Source organism: Poecile atricapillus, chromosome 26, assembly GCF_030490865.1.
Source record: "Poecile atricapillus isolate bPoeAtr1 chromosome 26, bPoeAtr1.hap1, whole genome shotgun sequence".
Classification (NCBI taxonomy): domain Eukaryota; kingdom Metazoa; phylum Chordata; class Aves; order Passeriformes; family Paridae; genus Poecile; species Poecile atricapillus.
The window spans coordinates 3,080,413-3,099,223 of NC_081274.1; the positions used below are offsets into that span (position 1 = coordinate 3,080,413).

The following is an 18,811-nucleotide window of genomic DNA, read 5'->3' on the forward strand; positions in this document are numbered from 1 at the left end:
CCTGGGACTGCACATACAGGGAGGGTGGAACCTTGTGTTTCTTCCTCTTCCTGCTCCTGCTCCTCCTACTGTGGCCGTACTCTTCCTCACACTCCTCTTCCTCCTACTTCTCCTTCTCCCGCATAATCCCACCTTCTCCCACGTGCATCCTATGCCCATTTTGTTCCTCAGCCCTGCTTCTCCTTCCCCTCCCCTCCTGCCCCCAGGCCCAGCACCCACTGCCGCCTCCCTCTTCCCCCCCAGTCCCACAGCATCCCACCGCAGGGGCACGGATGGAGCTGGGCCAGCTCGGCCTGGGGCAGCGCTGGGCTCTCGGCCGCTTCCGCCCGCACTCGCTCCCCACTGCAGCCGCTCCCGCCACCACAGCGCGGGGGGGCCCGGCCTTGGCGCTCCCCCCTCCCCAAATTCCCCTCAAGGGGGGCGCCAAGGCCCGGGGGGGCACAAGTGGGATCCAGGTAGGACCATTGAGGGGAGAAAATGGAATGTTAGAAGGGCATCCTGGACAAAGGGATGAGGGTCCCAAAATATCTCTCAAGGGTCCATTGGGAGCATGTGGAGGTCGTTTGCACATTCTCCCAGAGGGAATTAAGGACATGGACACCCAGGGGGGCAATAAGAGAAGTCCAGAAGGGATTTAGACAACAGGGGATGGATGGTGTTGGTGTGCTGGGAAGGAATTGGCTGAAGGGGAGTGTGCAGGAATGTGCTTAAGGCAAGAAGCAGCAGGAGGAATCTATGGGGTAAGAAAAAAGATGATGGAAGAGAAGAGGAAGAGAAAAATACTGAGGATTGGGATGTGTTTCAGAAGGGTCTTATCCTCAGAATTTGCCAGCTGACTCAGATCCTTTGTATCCCAGTTTTCCAGGACAGGAAAAGAAGGAGGTCAGGATTTCAGGGGGTTTCTCTGAGCTGGGAGTGGCAGGAGCGGGCGCAGAGCTGCGGCACCGGGAGCACGGGCTGGGGGCCTGTGGGGAGCTGTGGGGCCAGGCCGGGGCTGTGGGGCAGCCGGGGCTCAGCGCCGGGCGCTGCCTGACCCCAGCACCCCCCGGGCAGGGCCGGCAGTGGCCCCCGGCCCCCAGGAGGCTGCGGGACGCCCCGGCCGCTGCCCGGCCCCGTGGAGCTGCCGGCCCTGCCCGCCGGGGGGGCCGCCTTTGGACACTGCGGCAGGACAGGGACCGGCTCTGGGATACGGGCTGGGGAGGGGAGCCTCAGCACAGCCAGCACCAGGAAGGAACAGCTCAGAAATGGGGATTAGACCTGCAAGGATCCAGATCATCTTTTAAGCATTTTGTGCTGGGTCCCTGGAGAAAGGAAGGATTTTGCAGAAAGCTCAGCAGCTGCCACACGATGAGCACCCACAGGCACTGAGGGGGGCTGCAGCAGGGCCACAAGAAGCCCCTGCAGCACTTGCTCACAAAGGCTCAGCAGCTGAATGCAGCAAGGGATGAGCAAAAGGCCAAGCTGAAGGCAAAGGCCATGGCACAGTTCCTACAGCCCCTGAGGGATCAAGCCCTGGGCCCAAGGGGGCCCCAGCACCCAGGGGACACCCTCGGCCACAAGCACCTGGCACAGGCATTGCCCTCCTGGCCAGGGGACAGCCCACCCAAACAGCCCCTGGCAAGGAATCAGCCTTCCAGCTGCAGGGCACAAGGACACTGCAAGCACAGACAGGAGCACCCTCAGCACCAGCAAGTCCAGCCCTTGATGGACACGGATTCTTAGCGCTCTCACAGCTCCCATTCCACCAGGGACCCACCACACTGCAGCCCTTGGGAACATTCAGGGTGGCTCTGGATCCAGAGGAGACCTTTCCTGATGGACACAGGGGCCTCTCCATCCACTCACAATCTTACACCTAAGGGGGGAAAATTGTTAGGGAATATTTAAATTATTAAGGCACTAAGTGGGAAAGATGAGTGGGTGTGTTTTATTCAGCCACTATTAGCAGATGTTGGGGATGGGTTTGAAATGCAGGAGCATTTTTATTTGCTCACAATTGTGATTGTAATTTATTGGGAAGGGATTTGATGGCTAAATGGGAAATGCAAATTAATTTTGCAAAAGGAGAAACAGAGGCTGGTTCTGTTCTACCTCTGTGTCAAATGTCTGGCAGAGCCTAGACTGGAGTGAACCCACAAGTGTGGGCAGCCCCAGGGAAATTGGCAAAATTAGATATGGAGCCTCTCCAAATTTCCCTCAAGCAACCAGGACAAGAGGTGTCGAAAAGCAATCCCCTGTTCCAAGGGAGGGAAGGAAGGGCTCACAGCCTGTCTGGGAGTCCTGCTCAAGGCACAGCTTGGGGAGCCAGGGATGGCTCCCTAGAATGCTCCTATCCTGCCAAACAAGAAATCCAATGGAATCCACAGAATGCTGCAGGACCCAAGAAGAAGAAATGAGATGATGAAACCGAGGCACCCCACACTCTCAGATCCTTACACCATCCTCAACCAGGGGCCCTCCTCACACTGCTGCCATTCACAACTTGATGCAAAAGATGCTTTCTGGGGATCTGCCCACTTCCAGAGGATGCAAACTGAATTCTGCCTTGGGCTGGCAACAAGAGGTAGAAGGGAAAATGCTCAAGACATGGACGGTCCTTCTGCAGGGATGCACGGAAGCACCGGCCTGACTGGGGCAAGCCTTGCAGGAAATATCAAAGGAATTGACCTCACCCCCAGGGACTGGGTTAATGCAGGATGTGGATGACTTGATCCAGTCAGAAAAACAAGAAGAAGAGGTAGAGGTAGCCTCTGTGAAATGGCTTCATTTTCAGGCGAAAAAGCAGCTTTGAGTATCTGAAAAAAAATAAGCAAATGGTGGAGAAAATGTTTAATATTTGGGAACTATTTTGATGGAAGTTTTGTCTTGTATTGACTCAGAGAGGGTTCAGGGAATCTCAGAAATAATATTTCCCTAGACTAAAATAGAGCTGGTACAATTCTTAAAATTAACAGGGAATTGTAGGAGCTGGATTGAGGATTCTCTCTTTTAGCCAGAACATTCTGTGAATTTTTTACCCCCAGATAGCCTCAATGTTATGGGTGGACATATGAAAGAAAACAAAACAAAATGAAAAAATAAAATGATTGATGCCCCAGCCATGGCTCTTCCAGACTTTAATATTCCCATGAATTGCAAGGGAATATTAAACAGGCCACCCCTGAGCCTGCACTGAAGGCAACGCAGCAGCAGCCAGGGCTCCCCAGCGGGGGAAGCCCCTGGGCCTGCCCACAGATCCTCTGCTCAAATCCTCGGCCTGGCCACCCTCCTTTGCCATCTCCAGCCACTGCGGGACAATCCTTGCTCTCACTCTTGCAGCTTCAGCCCTTTCTGTGCCTGCCCTCGCCACAGCTGCTGGGGAAGGCACCGGGACAATTCCACTCTGCCTCTCAATTACACTCACACTCTGCCCTGCCTGGGATTAGCTGCTGCCAAAATAGACCAACTTTAAAATGGCTTCAAATCTTATTTCTCTGGTCACACTAGGTTTGCCTTTTGTCTTGGGGAAAGGAATTTTAATGTTTCTTTACCAGCACTCAGCAGAGATGTATTTAACATCTCAACAGACTGGGAATAGCCCAAAAAATTCTCCCCAAGATAACGACCATCAACAAAACATCAACACCCAGCAGCAAACATCAACCAACATCCACCCCAGACACTGCCCCAGGCACAGCTGGAGACACCGGGTCTGGAAAAGGCTGAGCAGGAAATCCAGGAGTGCCCACCTAATTCACATCACAGGCACAGAAATCCAGCTGCAACAGGAAACCAAATCCTAACAACTCCACACCTTGAAACCAATGAACATTAAACCAAGGGATTTCTACAGGGTCAGAGTGTATAAATTTAGGAAAATCTCGTCAAACTCATGTGTCATGGAATCATTTTCTCTACACACCCAGCCTGAGTGTGCATGAAATTATTCCTGTTGCACATTCTGGCCAGAATTAAGTAATGCCTCATTTATATAAGACATCATTGGAGAGTTTTTGCTTTTCATAGTTTCAGTGAAAAGATTACACTGTTAGAACAATTTTTCGTAATACTTTTACTTCTATATTGTTGGTTCTATTTGGGCAGTGGTGTGAGAATCAGTTTTTAGTCCTAGGAGAAGAAAAAGAAAATATTTGATTGCTTTGTAGTTTTTCTTTTTATGTGTGTGTGGCTCGTAGTGATGGCAAAATGATGGTATGAGTCCTAGGTACCACAACTGAAGAAGGCCCACTGGAACACGATTGTGTGGCAGTGATAGAACACACCTGTTCAGCCAGAGCAGATTTGAAAGACGCCCCACTGGAACAGGCAGACTGGAGCTGTTTACAGATGGAAGCAGTTTTGTGGAGAACAGGACCAGTTACGTTGGATATGGGATAACAACAACAGGTGCAGTGGTGGAGGCAAAGGCCTTGCCAGCAAACACATCTGCCCAAGGAGCAGAACTGGTTGCTTTAACCAGGGCATTAGAGATGAGTGAAGGGAACAAAGTAAATATCTGGACTGATTCAAAACATGCTTTTGGAGTGGTGCATGTACACAGGGCACTGGGGAAAGAAAGAGGACTGCTGTCTCCTCAAGGCACACACATTAAACATCAAGATGCAGTCCTGCAAATAATAAAAGCAGTACAAAAGCCTGAGCAAGTAGCAATCATGCACTGCAAAGCTCACCAATCAGGAAGCTCCAAAATTCATGAGGGAAATCGGAAAGCAGACTGGACAGCCCGACAAGCTGCTCAAGAAGCGCAAACTGCAATGGCATTGATACCTTTAAAAACTAATGTATCTCAATTCAATTTACCCCCAGAACCAAAATATTCAATAGAGGATGAGAAATTGGGACGCTCACTGAATGCACAAAAGAATTCAGAAGGGTGGTATGTGACTACACAGGGACAAGCAGTGGTACCCCCCTTCATAATGAGAGAAGTTCTAGACATTAGGCATAACAAATGTCATTGGAGTGCAGAGGCATTGGTGAAATTGTTAAAACAAAGTTTAATTTCAGTACAGATGTTAACAATGGCAAAATCAGTAATGTCAAAATGTGAAATTTGCTTAAAGAACAATCCAGTGGCTAGATGACAGGCACAATTAGGGAAAACCAGGAGATTATTGGCAAGTAGATTTTGTAGAATTACCAAGAACTCGAGGATACAAATATCTATTGGTAGGGGTTGACACATTTTCAGGATGGCCAGAAGCTCTTCCCTGTCACACAAATCAAGCAAAGGAGACAGTCAAGTGGTTGCTGCAAGAAATCATTTCAAGATTTGGGGTGCCTCTAGGAATATCACCAGATAGGGGCCCACATTTCACAGCCACAGTAGTGAGGGAGGTGAGTAGGTTGCTGGGAATAGCTTGGCATCTCCATACACCATGGAGACCCCAATCCAGTGGACAGGTACAGAGGATGAATCAGACATTGAAGAGGCAAATCAGAAAAATATGCCAAGAGGCTAAATTGCAGCAGCCACAAGCTTTACCAATAGCACTGCTGAGGATTTGGATAAAGCCTAGAAGCGGGATGTCAGTCAGTCCTTATGAGATATTGGATGGGAAACCATATGAATCCCCTGAACCTAATCCAAATGTACATGTTACAGGGAAGCAAGAGGTGTAGAATTATGTTCTGTCTCTTGGAAAAGCTCGAGCTCGACTTCGGAGCACCCTTGTGTGGAACAGGCCGCTGACTCTTGAGAATCCAGTTCATGGCATCCCCCCGGGAGATGAAGTGTACGTTAAAAGCTGGAACGAAGAACCATTAAAAGAAAGGTGGAATGGACCCTATCAGGTACTGTTAACTACCTTGACAGCAGTCAAAGGAGCTGGACTGGATCCCTACATTACACCAGGGTGAAGAAGGTTTCCCCTGCACTGTGGACTGCACAAACTGTGGGGCCAACAAAGCTGCAGATAAAGCGGGTTTGATTGTTTCAAATGTCTAGGTTGCTGGTGACTGTAATGGTGATTATTTTATGGCCTTCACTGCCATCAGTTGGAATCAATGTTACCTTGGGATGTGAAATGCAAAAGGATCAGCTGACAACTCTTCATTTTAGAATGAAGAGGGATGTGGGGGTGCAGCCAGAAACACAAGTGATAAAAGTCTCTAATACTATTCAGGCAGAAAATGGGATGATTGCATTAATTAAAGATTTTGCCAACATGCACCAGCAAAATAACTGCCTGTCTGCCTATACCAAAGGCAGCAGGAGACCAAATAAATTGGGGAATTATAACATCAAAATTTCCTGAAATACAAAAGAATAAAAATGAAAATGTGAGCTGTGTATTGCAAATAGATTATGAGTACCAAAATAAGACAGTGTTTGAAAATGCTGTGAAGCCAAAGTATTCATCTCTATGGGATTGTCATGAAAATGGAGGAAAGTATGAACCAAAACTAGGCTGGTATGGGGGATGACAGAATTATGGATGGTGTTATGAAAAGATAGCAAAGGTCATTAAAGAAAAGATTCCAGTATTGAAGTGGAAGTGTGAAGGACAGGAAGGAAAAGATCGGGCTGAAGCTTGGGACAGTGCATGGTCAATGAGTGTGCTTCAGAAATTCCAATCTATGGCAGATAGCCCTTGGTGCATTAAGTGGGAAGGCTCTGAAAATGAAACAGATCCAGGGGTATGGAACACTGCAACCAGTAGTAGAATGGAGGCAGATAAAGTGAATTGGTGGGTATGGAACAAAACTTAAGACTGTACTTCTGACGATGAAGAAATAAAACAAATGCCACCACTAGTGATAGCTCTGTGAATTGGATGTGCCTGCAGAGGAATCAAACATAAACAAGGGGAAATAAATGACAAGACAGGACAAGTGATCCAAAAGGTAATATGGAGCACAAGTACAATTCAGAGTCCAGGCCAATTTGGATGGGCAGCAAGTGATGGCACCTGGACAACACATTTGCCTGTGGGTGAAAAAGTAAAAGAGATTACTTTAGGCCTCCCCACCTTATGCCCAATTTGGAAAAGGTCCCCATTCAAGGCAGAGCATGAACTTCTGCAAATAAGGACGAGACGAGAAGTTCAGGAAAACAAAATTGAAGATAAAGAAAGATGGCAGGAACCCTCCAGTAGTGTAAAATTTGAGTGGGCTCTGGAATCCTTGTTTGGTCCAATAGCAAATTATAACAATAGAAAGATGTTGTACAAACTTACAGGCCAGGTAGAAAGATTGGCAAGAGCTACCAAAGAGGGATTTAGAGAACTAAATGTACAATTACAAGCCACGACTAAAATGACCCTGCAAAACAGATTGGCTTTAGATATGTTATTGTTGAAAGAACACGGAGTATGTGGGTACCTAAAAGGACAAATTGATCACTGCTGCATCCACATCCCAAATGGAACTGCAGATGTAGAACACGACATTAATCCATTAAAACCCATAGAACATGAAGCACAGAAACAGAGAGAAGATCTGACCACAAGTTGGGTAGATAAAAGTTTTGAAGGGTTAGGATGGAATGTGAGATCCTGGATCAAATCTATTCTTGAGAGTCTGATAATCCTACTGATTGTGTTCTTAGCAATCTGGTTAATCTGTGCAGTTCTGAAAGGAGAGATAAAGAAAAGAGTATCCTGGAACCAGAAGATAATAAAGGCACTGACACGGGACAGAGATCCACATCCGCATTTGTCATCTCCAAGTCCTCCAGAGTGTAACAACGCTTACGACAACTGTGGATACAAAGATGAACATCAAGTATAAACTCAGAAAAAGGACTGTATATAGCGAAAGCATTACACTTATTATAGCAAAGTGAAATATATTGAATGTGGGGAAATACATTACTAGAGGGTTAAATGTTTCTGAAAATGTTTCTTAAAATCATGTAGAGGTAGGCCACAAGAATGCTTGGTATTAGGGATGGTCTAGCAAGCTGAAATGTTTACGGTAATGGGAACTGGTACTTGGGGTCTCCAAGATACCCACCCAGAGATAAGATTCGTACATGTTCATACAAGGATGAGTTAAGTCTCATGAAGCAATATGGACAAAGTTAATGAAGCAATATTAATAAAGTAATATTGATAAGGTTGTTATAGTGATTACTGCTACAGCTGAAATTGTAGAAATATGTGCATTTTGGACAAAGATGATGGAGCTAGATTTGGGTTGCTGATAACCCCAGTTCCTGCATGCTTCAATAAAGCACCTGCACATAATCAGTCTGTGATTATGTGTGTTCCTGAACGCTAACAAAGACAGATCAAAAACGTCCAAAACACCAGAAATCTGATATCCCCCCAAAATACAAAGATTCTGCCCCCACAAAAAAAACAAAACTCCAACATTCAGCCCAATAAAGCTCAGAAACTCCAAGATTCAGCCCCGTGAAAATCGTGGATCTCCCTGCCCGGGCACTCGCTGCATGGGGGGGTGAGGGGGGCAATGAGGCCGGGCCGGAGCAGGGGGTGCCTGAGAGAGGCCCCGAGCCCGGGGGAAGCCCCTGCAGAGCCATGGAAGTGGCTCCTGGCCGGACTCGGGGATCCCCCTGGCGATCCCCGCTGGAGCAGCCTGGTCCTGAGGGACTCTGGCCCCTGGCAGGGACCCCAGGCTGCAGCAGGACAAGGATTCCTGTCCCTCAGGGGGAGGCACTGACATGACCTGACTGTGACCCCCATCCCTGTGCCTCTGGGCGGGGAGGGGGACGGAGAGGGGCACAAAGTTAAGCCCGGGAAGGAGGGAGAGCTGGGGGGAAGATGGCTTTCCGGAGGAATTACTTTACTTCTCATTTTCTTGCTCTGACATGTTGGATATTAAATACAATTAATTTCCCCAAGTCAGGTGTGCTGTGCCCGTGACCAAGGACTGAACTGTCCCCACCCTCATCCAGACCCCCGAGCCTTTCCTTGTGTGTTCTGCTCCCCGCCCGGGACAGGAAGGAGAGTCACAGAGTTTTGGCCTCGCTCCGGCATAGCCCTGCTCCATCCCGGACTCACCCCCAGCTCGCAGCGCCCTCAGCTCCCGGGCACCCCGAGCTCCCGGCGCTTCAGCGCAGCGGCGCTTCCTTGGCCTCCTGCCCGGGCCGGGCCCAGCGCCGGGGCCGCTCCTCAGCCCAGGCTAACGAGAAATGGCGGAGCTCAGCCCAAGGCAGGCGAGTCCGTGCCGTGTGCAGAGCCCGCCGCTGGCTGCGATTGGCTGCTTCTGCCGTCACTCGTGGCTCTGGCGCGCGCTGATTGGGCAGAGCGGGGACAAGCCCGGCCCCGCTGGCGCCCCCAGGGCGGCCGTGGGGCAGGAGAGCCGCCATTGCCGGAGCGTCTGTGCGGGCCCGGCAGCGGCGGCAGCAGCGGCCGGAGCCCGGTGAGGCGGCGGCGGAGCTCGGAGGCGGCCCCAGCGCAGCGTCCCGGGCACAGCGCAGCCACCTCCGGCCTCCCGACACGAAGCGGGACGAGCCAGCGCTGCTCCGCCACCGCCTCCTGCCGAGGCCCCAGCGGCAAGGAGACCGCGGGCAGCCGCTCCCGCAGCGCCCTCAGCCCAGGGCCAACACGGGCCGGCCACGGCACAAGCCACCCGCCACAGCCCCCTGCCGCCCCCTCCCGGGCCCGCAGCGAGCCCCGAGCCCCCGCAGAACCGAGCGCGGCTCCCACCTGCGATGGCCGGGGCCGCCTCCGAGCTCCGCCGCCGCCTCTCCGGTTGTTATAAAAGAAATTACAATTTTGACAACCAGGTCCGTTGGGTTAATGGCAGTTTAATTAAAAATGAATACAATTTAGTAAATTGAATAGTAATTTGATATAATAAAAGAATACAGTTTAGTAAAAGAATATAATTTAGGAAATAATTACAAATTATATATATAATTTGCCAGTAATTAAGTATGATTAAAGCATAAGCAAAACCGACCGGGGTACGGGTTCCTCACCCTGCCTCACGTACAGAGCAAATCACTTCAAGCTAAACTTATACATATTCATTAATGCTTCCCATAAGTTTCCTCCTATTTCCGATTTTGCTGACTTTACATCACTTTTCTTCACGGCACATGCTTCACTTGTTGTTAGGGGGTCTTCAGTCTTCTTTTGGGGGTCTTTTGGTGAAGGCTTCTCCTCTTCCTCATTGTCCTTTGGATAACCTTACAGGTTTGTGTGTGCGTACTAAGCGTTGTGTTAGGTTACTCTACTAATTAGTCTGATATTTACTGGTTTTTAGGCCCAATGCTTAAAGTCGTTCTAATTTTGTCCATCTCAAGGCCGTTTTGGTCTTGAGACATCACTTATCTTCTAAACTACATCCTGTACCTTAATTTTAATTTTAATGCAAAGGGGTACATCTGCCTCATAACACTGATTCTTTTGGTTGCTTCTAATAGTAACTTTCCAAATAGTTAAAATTTAGTCAGCACAAATCAATTCCATCTATTTTAATGCCCCATTTCTCTTTTTTATTACATTTATTCATGCTTTTTTTTAAAAAAAAAAATAAACTTGAATTTTATTTTTTTATCTTCTCCATAATTTCATTTCTTGCATTTACTTTATTTTCATTTCTAATTTTTAAACTTTTTTCATGCTGTATCAAGCTTTTTGCACTCTCTTTCAAATTTAGTTAACTTTTTTTTTGAGCTATTATAGTTTCTTTTCATTCAGTATTCCTTGAATTACTGAATGGATTAGTCTAATAAGGCATGAAATTATACAAAATAGAAACAATAATCTTAATATAAAACACTATGCCATAAATTTTAACTTTTTCCACTAAGTACTTCTTAGGTTATCTCACTAATCAGTCTTCAAAATAAAATTCTATTTTTGAATTGGTGTATATGTATCTTTAGCAATTTTTGTGATGGCTCTTCTATAATCATTTATCTTTATACAACACTCAGATTTGTTAAACTTTCTACAAACTCCCCCTTCTTCAGCTAACAAATAGTCCAGGGCACTTCTGTTTTCATAAACAAATGCTCACACTTGTGAATGTTGCTTGGCCAGCAGCTTTAGGGCAGTAGATGTTTGGTTTGAAACAACTTTAACTACTGTCTGCAGCTTTATGAACTGATTCAATAGATAAATTTGGGTTCTGTATCTGTAAGATCCATCTGCAGCTCAAGTGGCTGGGTCATCTCTCTGCAGGCCATTTGTTTTCATTTCTGGTTTCTTCTTGCTTTTGGAAAGTCAAGGTTCAAGTCTCTTTTATTGTTCTTTAATGTTTCATTAAGTGATGTTCTTAACATATTGCTCCTGGACCTCGAAGAAGGAGGGTCATGTAACTCTTAAGATACAGGTTCTTCTCCACCTTTGAGGTAATTCACTATATGCTCTTTACTCACAAATTTAATATATTCTATCAGGGGCTTTCCATTTGTTACTTGTTGTACCTGGTTGTTCCAAATAGAATTTTAGGTCACTTATGGATTGGTAAGGGTTAGCTCCAGAACTTTTATACCAGCACAAATCAACATGGTTATCCTACAATTAGTTTCTTTTTGTCATTCTCTAATATCCAGCAGGAGTTTTTGGTGGCCAGGTGTTAGTATTGTTATCTGATACAAACTGTTTTAATTATTTGATGATTCAAAATTTATCTTCCAGGTTATTTTAATGTCTTGGAAGTTTGAGTAAGATTTCATTTTAAAAATTGGTCTGGAGCTAGACTCCCACTTTCCCACAGCTATTTTTTTAGCTATTTTAAGTCTTTCACAAATTTAACATTTAAATAATTTTAGTTCTGTAACTACTTCTTGCATTTAACTTACAAAAATATTTTAGTTAAGGTTGGCCAATCTCAGTTGCTATACTGCTGTTTCAACTGTTCACACTACTTATTCATTTTGTCTAATTCTTTCCCTGAGATTTTTTTATACTTTTATAAAATTACTGTGATTGTAACAGGCAGCATTAACATATGGATGTGCCACAAACATAGATTTTATCTTGTTTTTGCATTTGTCACATTTGTTTGCATTTGTCACATGGATCAGAATTATTGTGATTTTGTTTTTGCATAGTTTGTTTGCTCATTGTTTGCTTTTGTGCTGCTTGTTTTAATATCGCTTGTTTCTTTCTTATTTTTTTGGATTCTGTCCCATCCTGCTTTATGGTTTTGGCCAGTTGCCAAGGGTATCTTAATGAACACAGTGAAAATAATCCTCAGGAGTTTTCACTCTCTGCCTTCCTCAAGGCCCCTTGGGCTGCAGCCAAGGGCCGAGGTGCCGCTCTTCTTGGTAGCAAAGTTTATACCCTGGGGTCTGGTCACTGACACGTTTGGTCTCACTGCTACCCTTGGCCTCATAAGGTTCCTATGAGCCACTTCAACTCTGCTTGTTTCAAGGATGGCACAGATTTCACAGCACTGTCTTACCTCTCTCTCTCTTAGTCATTTATATTTTTTTTCTTTTAATTTAAACTACTAAAGCTCCAGAAATGTGCCAACTACAATAAAAGTTACTTTTTACACAATTTCAGTTAGTAATTTAATTAATAAAGCTTTAATTAACAGGGGGTTCTTTTAGCACAATTTTTGCTGTTAAATAAATAAAACATTTAGTCAAAACCATTTATATTGACTAAACAAAATACTGGAAAACAAACATATTTTAAAAATACGGAAATTTAAGTTTCTGTGAAAAAAAAACTGCTACATGTTTTTAACACTTATAATGCACATAACACAACTGTAACACACCATTTAGATACTATATATTCATAAAATGTGTTTGTGCTTCACAGACTCTGAGCAAGGCAGAATTTGTCTTTTGAATGTGTAAATATAATAAACCAAACCAAATTAATGCCAGGTTGTAACAAATGGTCAGTCGTGTTATATGTTAGAGTTCACTTGGCACAGCCAGCACTGCACACTTTTCAGTTAAATGGGATTTAGGTAATGCTGCTGTTTCTATTTCCAGCAAAATATCTTTAGGTGAAGGAACAGTTTTACCTCTTTTTTTTTTTTCTTTTTTTTTTTTTTTTTTTTCTGCTACTTATTAGTTTGTAAAGGATACAACAGATAACTCTCGCTTTCTTGTGTTTTAGTAATGAATTTATCTTTCCCCCCACCCCGGGGAAGCTGCAGGGTAGCATAGTCGCTCTCTTCTTGATAAAAAGGTTCTTTTGAATTTACATACTGATTTAAAGCTTAACAAATCCAATCTTTAAACGATCCAAACTTTGGCCAATTCAAATTATATTTTCGGATCATTTTCTTTGTCTATTTAAACATACAATAATTAATCATTTTCTGCTTGTTTTTCCTCTCCGGGATTCCCATGTATCCCAAAATCATAACATCATCCTCAGTGGACTGTCCTGAGGAATGCTCCCCTCCTGAGAAACCCTCTCACGGTTCTCAGATATTCCGGGCTCTTGCGAATTCCCGTTATAATTCCCAGCCCCTGGGTTCAAGGACTTACTGTCCCTTGAACCCATCTCTGGCAGCAACCAAGCAAGAAATCTCCGGTACCAGGAGAATCTTGATCCCCCTCACTCACTCCGTGCTTCAACTTCCCCCCTCCCTCAATATTACTGTGTTGCTCTATCCCGTCTTTTGCCAACTACTCGCTTCCTGTCTAATTTCCTCTCTTTCTCAATTTCTTTTACCCCTCTTCGACTACTCATTTCTGGCTACTTCTCTTCCCAATCCCTCTTAGCTACGTACTAAAGTTCCCAACTGTTTTCTCTTTTTAAAGGAAGTTGAACCTGACTCGATCACTCTCCTCCTGAGTCACTTCACTCAGCGATCAGATCGCTCCCTTCTCCCCGAGGACTTTCCCGTAGGTTTTAAGATTGGGACTCTCCCTCCCGTCCCTCCCGGGGATTTTCACTCGTTCTTCTCTTTCCCTTCCCTCCTTTCCCGGCCGGTCTCCTCGCGGAGAGCCGAAAACGCGGTACGGCCGGAGGTCTGCACTCCCTTTGTGGGTCCGGGCTGCCCAGCCCCGTCTCAGCCACTGCACACACACACACAGGCACACAGCTCCCCCCTGCCCAGCCCCGTGGGACTCACACACTCCGTTTGCCCAGCGCTTCTTGTGCACAAGACGTTTTACAGGCACCTTTATCTCTGGCCGGCACTCTACGGGAGCTCTTCTGCACGCTTCCTACAGCCAGCTTCTTCTGCTTATGCTTTATCCTAAGTGGAACTTCTATTTCCAAGGGAGCACGATCTAACCTTGGCACCACCTTGAAAAATTGGTGGGGAGCTCCTTCCCATCATTAGCCGTTCTCCCCCTAGATCGGAGTTCATGGGTTTTGGCACCAAATTGTTATAAATGACTTTCAAATTTCCAAACAATCAATCTAATTAATTGATAATATACTTTAATAAATTGGACACAAAATAATAAAATAATACAATTTAGTAAAAGAATACAATTTAGTAAGAAAGATACAATTTAGTAGATATATTCAGACATATATTTTTATATATTTATATAGATATAGATATAGATATAGATATAGATATAGATATAGATATAGATATAGATATAGATATAGATATAGATATAGATATAGATATAGATATAGATATAGATATAGATATGTGTGTGTTTGAATATAATTGGCCAGTGGTTACAAATGGTTAAGGCATAAGCAAAACCGACCGGGGTACGGGGGGGGCTTCTCACTCCACCTCACGTACAGAACAAAGCACTTCAAGCTAACCTTATATACTGTGTGCTTGTACATATTCATGAATGTTTCTCGTATGTTTCCTCCTATTTCCGATTTTGCTGGCTTTAGGTCACTATTCTTCACGGTACATGCTTCACTTGTTGTTAGGGGGTCTTCAGTCTTCTTTTGGGGGTCTTTGGCGAAGGCTTCTCCTCTTCCTCATTGTCCTTTGGATAACCTTACAGGTTTGCATGTGCGTACTAAGGGTTGTGTTATGTTACTCTACTCAGTCTGATATTTACTGATTTTTAGGCCCAATGCTTAAACTCGTTTTAATTTTGTCCATCTCAAGGCCGTTTTGGTCTTGAGACACCACTTATCTTCTAAACTACATCCTGTACCTCAATTTTAACATGTAACATCTGCAAAGGGGTACATCTGCCTTATAACACTGATTCCATTGGTTGGTTCTAATAATAACTTTCCAAATAGTTACAATTTAGTCAGCACAAATCAATTCCATTTATTCCACTACCTCCCGGGCCCGCAGCGAGCCCCGAGCCCCCGCAGAACCGAGCGCGGCTCCCACCTGCGATGGCCGGGGCCGCCTCCGAGCTCCGCCGCCGCCTCACCGGGCTCCGGCCGCTGCTGCCGCCGCTGCCGGGCCCGCACAGACGCTCCGGCAATGGCGGCTCTCCTGCCCCACGGCCGCCCTGGGGGCGCCAGCGGGGCCGGGCTTGTCCCCGCTCTGCCCAATCAGCGCGCGCCAGAGCCACGAGTGACGGCAGAAGCAGCCAATCGCAGCCAGCGGCGGGCTCTGCACACGGCACGGACTCGCCTGCCTTGGGCTGAGCTCCGCCATTTCTCGTTAGCCTGGGCTGAGGAGCGGCCCCGGCGCTGGGCCCGGCCCGGGCAGGAGGCCAAGGAAGCGCCGCTGCGCTGAAGCGCCGGGAGCTCGGGGTGCCCGGGAGCTGAGGGCGCTGCGAGCTGGGGGTGAGTCCGGGATGGAGCAGGGCTATGCCGGAGCGAGGCCAAAACTCTGTGACTCTCCTTCCTGTCCCGGGCGGGGAGCAGAACACACAAGGAAAGGCTCGGGGGTCTGGATGAGGGTGGGGACAGTTCAGTCCTTGGTCACGGGCACAGCACACCTGACTTGAGGAAATTAATTGAATTTATTATCAAACATGTCAAAACAAGAAAATGAGAAGTAAAGTAATTCCTCCGGAAATCCATCTTCCCCCCAGCTGTTCCTCCTTCCCGGGCTTAACTTTGTGCCCCTCTCCGTCCCCCTCCCCGCCCAGAGGCACAGGGATGGGGGTCACAGTCAGGTCATGTCAGTGCCTCCCCCTGAGGGACAGGAATCCTTGTCCTGCTGCAGCCTGGGGTCCCTGGCAGGGGCCAGAGTCCCTCAGGACCAGGCTGCTCCAGCGGGGATCGCCAGGGGGATCCCCGAGTCCGGCCAGGAGCCACTTCCATGGCTCTGCAGGGGCTTCCCCCGGGCTCGGGGCCTCTCTCAGGCACCCCCTGCTCCGGCCCGGCCTCATTGCCCCCCTCACCCCCCATGCAGCGAGTGCCCGGGCAGGGAGATCCACGATTTCCACGGGGCTGAATCTTGGCGTTTCTGAGCTTTATTGGGCTGAATGTCGGTGTTTTTTGTGGTTTTTTTTGTGGGGGCAGAATCTTTCTGTTTTGGGGGGGATATCAGATTTTTGGTGTTTTGGAAGTTTTTGATCTGTCTTTGTCAGCATTCAGGAACACACATAATTGTAGATTGACTTTATGCAGGTGTTTTATTGAAGCGTGGGTGAACTAGGGGTATCAGCAACCCAAATCTAGCTCCATCGCCTTTGTCCAAAGTGCACATACAATTTCAGCTGTAGCAGTAATCACTATAACAACCTTATCAATATTACTTCATTAATAAATCTTCATTAATTTTATCTATATTCCTTCATGAGACTTAACTCATCCTTGCACAAACATGTCTGAATCTTATCTCTGGGTGGGTGTCTTGGTGACCCCAAGTACCAGTTCCCATTACCGTAAACATTTCAGCTTGCTAGATCATCCCTAATACCAAGCATTCTTGTGGCCTACCTCCACATGATTTTAAGAAACATTTTCAAAAACATTTAACCCCATAGTAACATATTTCCCCCCTTTGAAAATATTTCACTTTACTATAAGTGTAATGCTTTCACTATATACAGTCCTTTTTCTGTGTTTATACTTGATGTTCATCTTCGAATCCACAGTTGTCGTGAGCGTTGTTACACTCTGGAGGACTTGGAGATGACAAATGTGGATGTGGATCTCTGTCCCGTGTCAGCGCCTTTATTATCTTCTGGTTCCAGGGATACTCTTTTCTTTATCTCTCCTTTCAGAACTGCACAGATTAACCAGATTGCTAAGAACAGAGTTAGTACGATTATCAGACTCTCAGGAATAGTTTTGTTCCTAAGCCTTCAAAAATTTTATCTACCCAACTTGTGGTCAGATCTTCCCTCTCTTTCTGTGGTTCATGTTCTATTTGTTTTAATGGATTAATGTCATGTTCTACATCTGCAGTTCCATTTGGGATGTGGATGCAGCAGTGATCAATTTGTCCTTTTAGGTACCCACATACTCCGTGTTCTTTCAACAATAACATATCTAAAGCCAATCTGTTTTGCAGGGTCATTTTAGTTGTGGCTTGTAATTGTACATTTAGCTCTCTAAATCCCTCTTTGGTAACTCTTGCCAATCTTTCTACCTGACCTGTAAGTTTGTACAACATCTTTCTATTATTATAATTTGCTATTGGAGCAAACAAGGATTCCAGGGCCCACTCAAATTTTACACTACTGGAGGGTTCCTGCCATCTTTCTTCATCCTCAATTTTTTTTTCCTGAACTTCTTGTCTTGTCCTTATTTGCAGAAGTTCATGTTCTCCCTTAAATGGGGACCTTTTCCAAGTTGGGCATAAGGTGGGGAGGCCTAAAGTAATCTCTTTTACTTTTTCACCTACAGGCAAATGTGTTGTCCAGGTGCCATCGCTTGCTGCCCATCCAAATTGGCCTGGACTCTGAATTGTACTTGTGCTCCATATTACCTTTTGGATCACTTGTCCTGTCTTGTCATTTATTTCACCTTGTTTATGTTTGATTCCTCTGCAGGCACATCCAATTTGCAGAGCTACCACTAGTGGTGGCATTTGTTTTATTTCTTCATCATCAGAAGTACAGTCCTAAGTTTTGTTCCATACCCACCAATTCACTTTGTCTGCCTCCATTCTACTACTGGTTGCAGTGTTCCATACCCCTGGATCTGTTTCATTTTCAGAGCCTTCCCACTTAATGCACCAAGGGCTATCTGCCATAGATTGGAATTTCTGAAGCACACTCATTGACCATGCACTGTCCCAAGCTTCAGCCCGATCTTTTCCTTCCTGTCCTTCACACTTCCACTTCGATACTGGAATCTTTTCTTTAATAACCTTTGCTATCTTTTCATAACACCATCCATAATTCCCTAATCTCCCATCCCAGCCTAGTTTTGGTTCATACTTTCCTCCATTTTCATGACAATCCCATCTAGATGAATACTTTGGCTTCACAGCATTTTCAAACACTGTCTTATTTTGGTACTCATAATCTATTTGCAATACACAGCTCACATTTTCATTTTTATTCTTTTGTATTTCAGGTAATTCTGATGTTATAATTCTTTAATTTATTTGGTCTCCTGCTGCCTTTGGTATTGGCAGACAGGCAGTTATTTTGCTGGTGTTTTGCATGTTGGCAAAATCTTTAATTAATCCAATCATCCCATTTTCTGCCTGAATAGTATTAGAGACTTTTATCACTTGTGTTTCTGGCTGCACCCCCACATCCCTCTTCATTCTAAAATGAAGAGTTGTCAGCTGATCCTTTTGCATTTCACATCCCAAGGTAACATTGATTCCTACTGCTGGCACGAAAGGCCATAAAATAATCCCCATTACAGTCACTAGCAACCTAGACATTTGAAACAATCAAACCCGCTTTATCTGCAGCTTTGTTGGCCCTACAGTTTGTGCAGTCCACAGTGCAGGGGAAACCTTCTTCACTCTGGTGTAATGTATGCAGGGATCCAGTCCAGCTCCTTTGACTGCTGTCAAGGTAGTTAACAGTACCTGATAGGGTCCATTCCACCTTTCTTTTAATGGTTCTTCGTTCCAGCTTTTAACGTACACTTCATCTCCCGGGGGGATGTCA

At 45.8% G+C, this 18,811-nt stretch overlaps 3 pseudogenes; 2 read left to right on the top strand and 1 right to left on the bottom strand.

Moving 5' to 3' along the window:
- LOC131588521 (zinc finger protein 850-like) overlaps nucleotides 1-18,811 on the bottom strand; it is a 497,145-nt pseudogene that overhangs the window by 249,456 nt on the left and 228,878 nt on the right.
- The window catches only part of LOC131588505 (zinc finger protein 208-like), a 911,601-nt pseudogene that overhangs the window by 218,190 nt on the left and 674,600 nt on the right, over nucleotides 1-18,811 (top strand).
- LOC131588448 (zinc finger protein ZFP2-like) overlaps nucleotides 1-18,811 on the top strand; it is a 122,427-nt pseudogene that overhangs the window by 61,463 nt on the left and 42,153 nt on the right.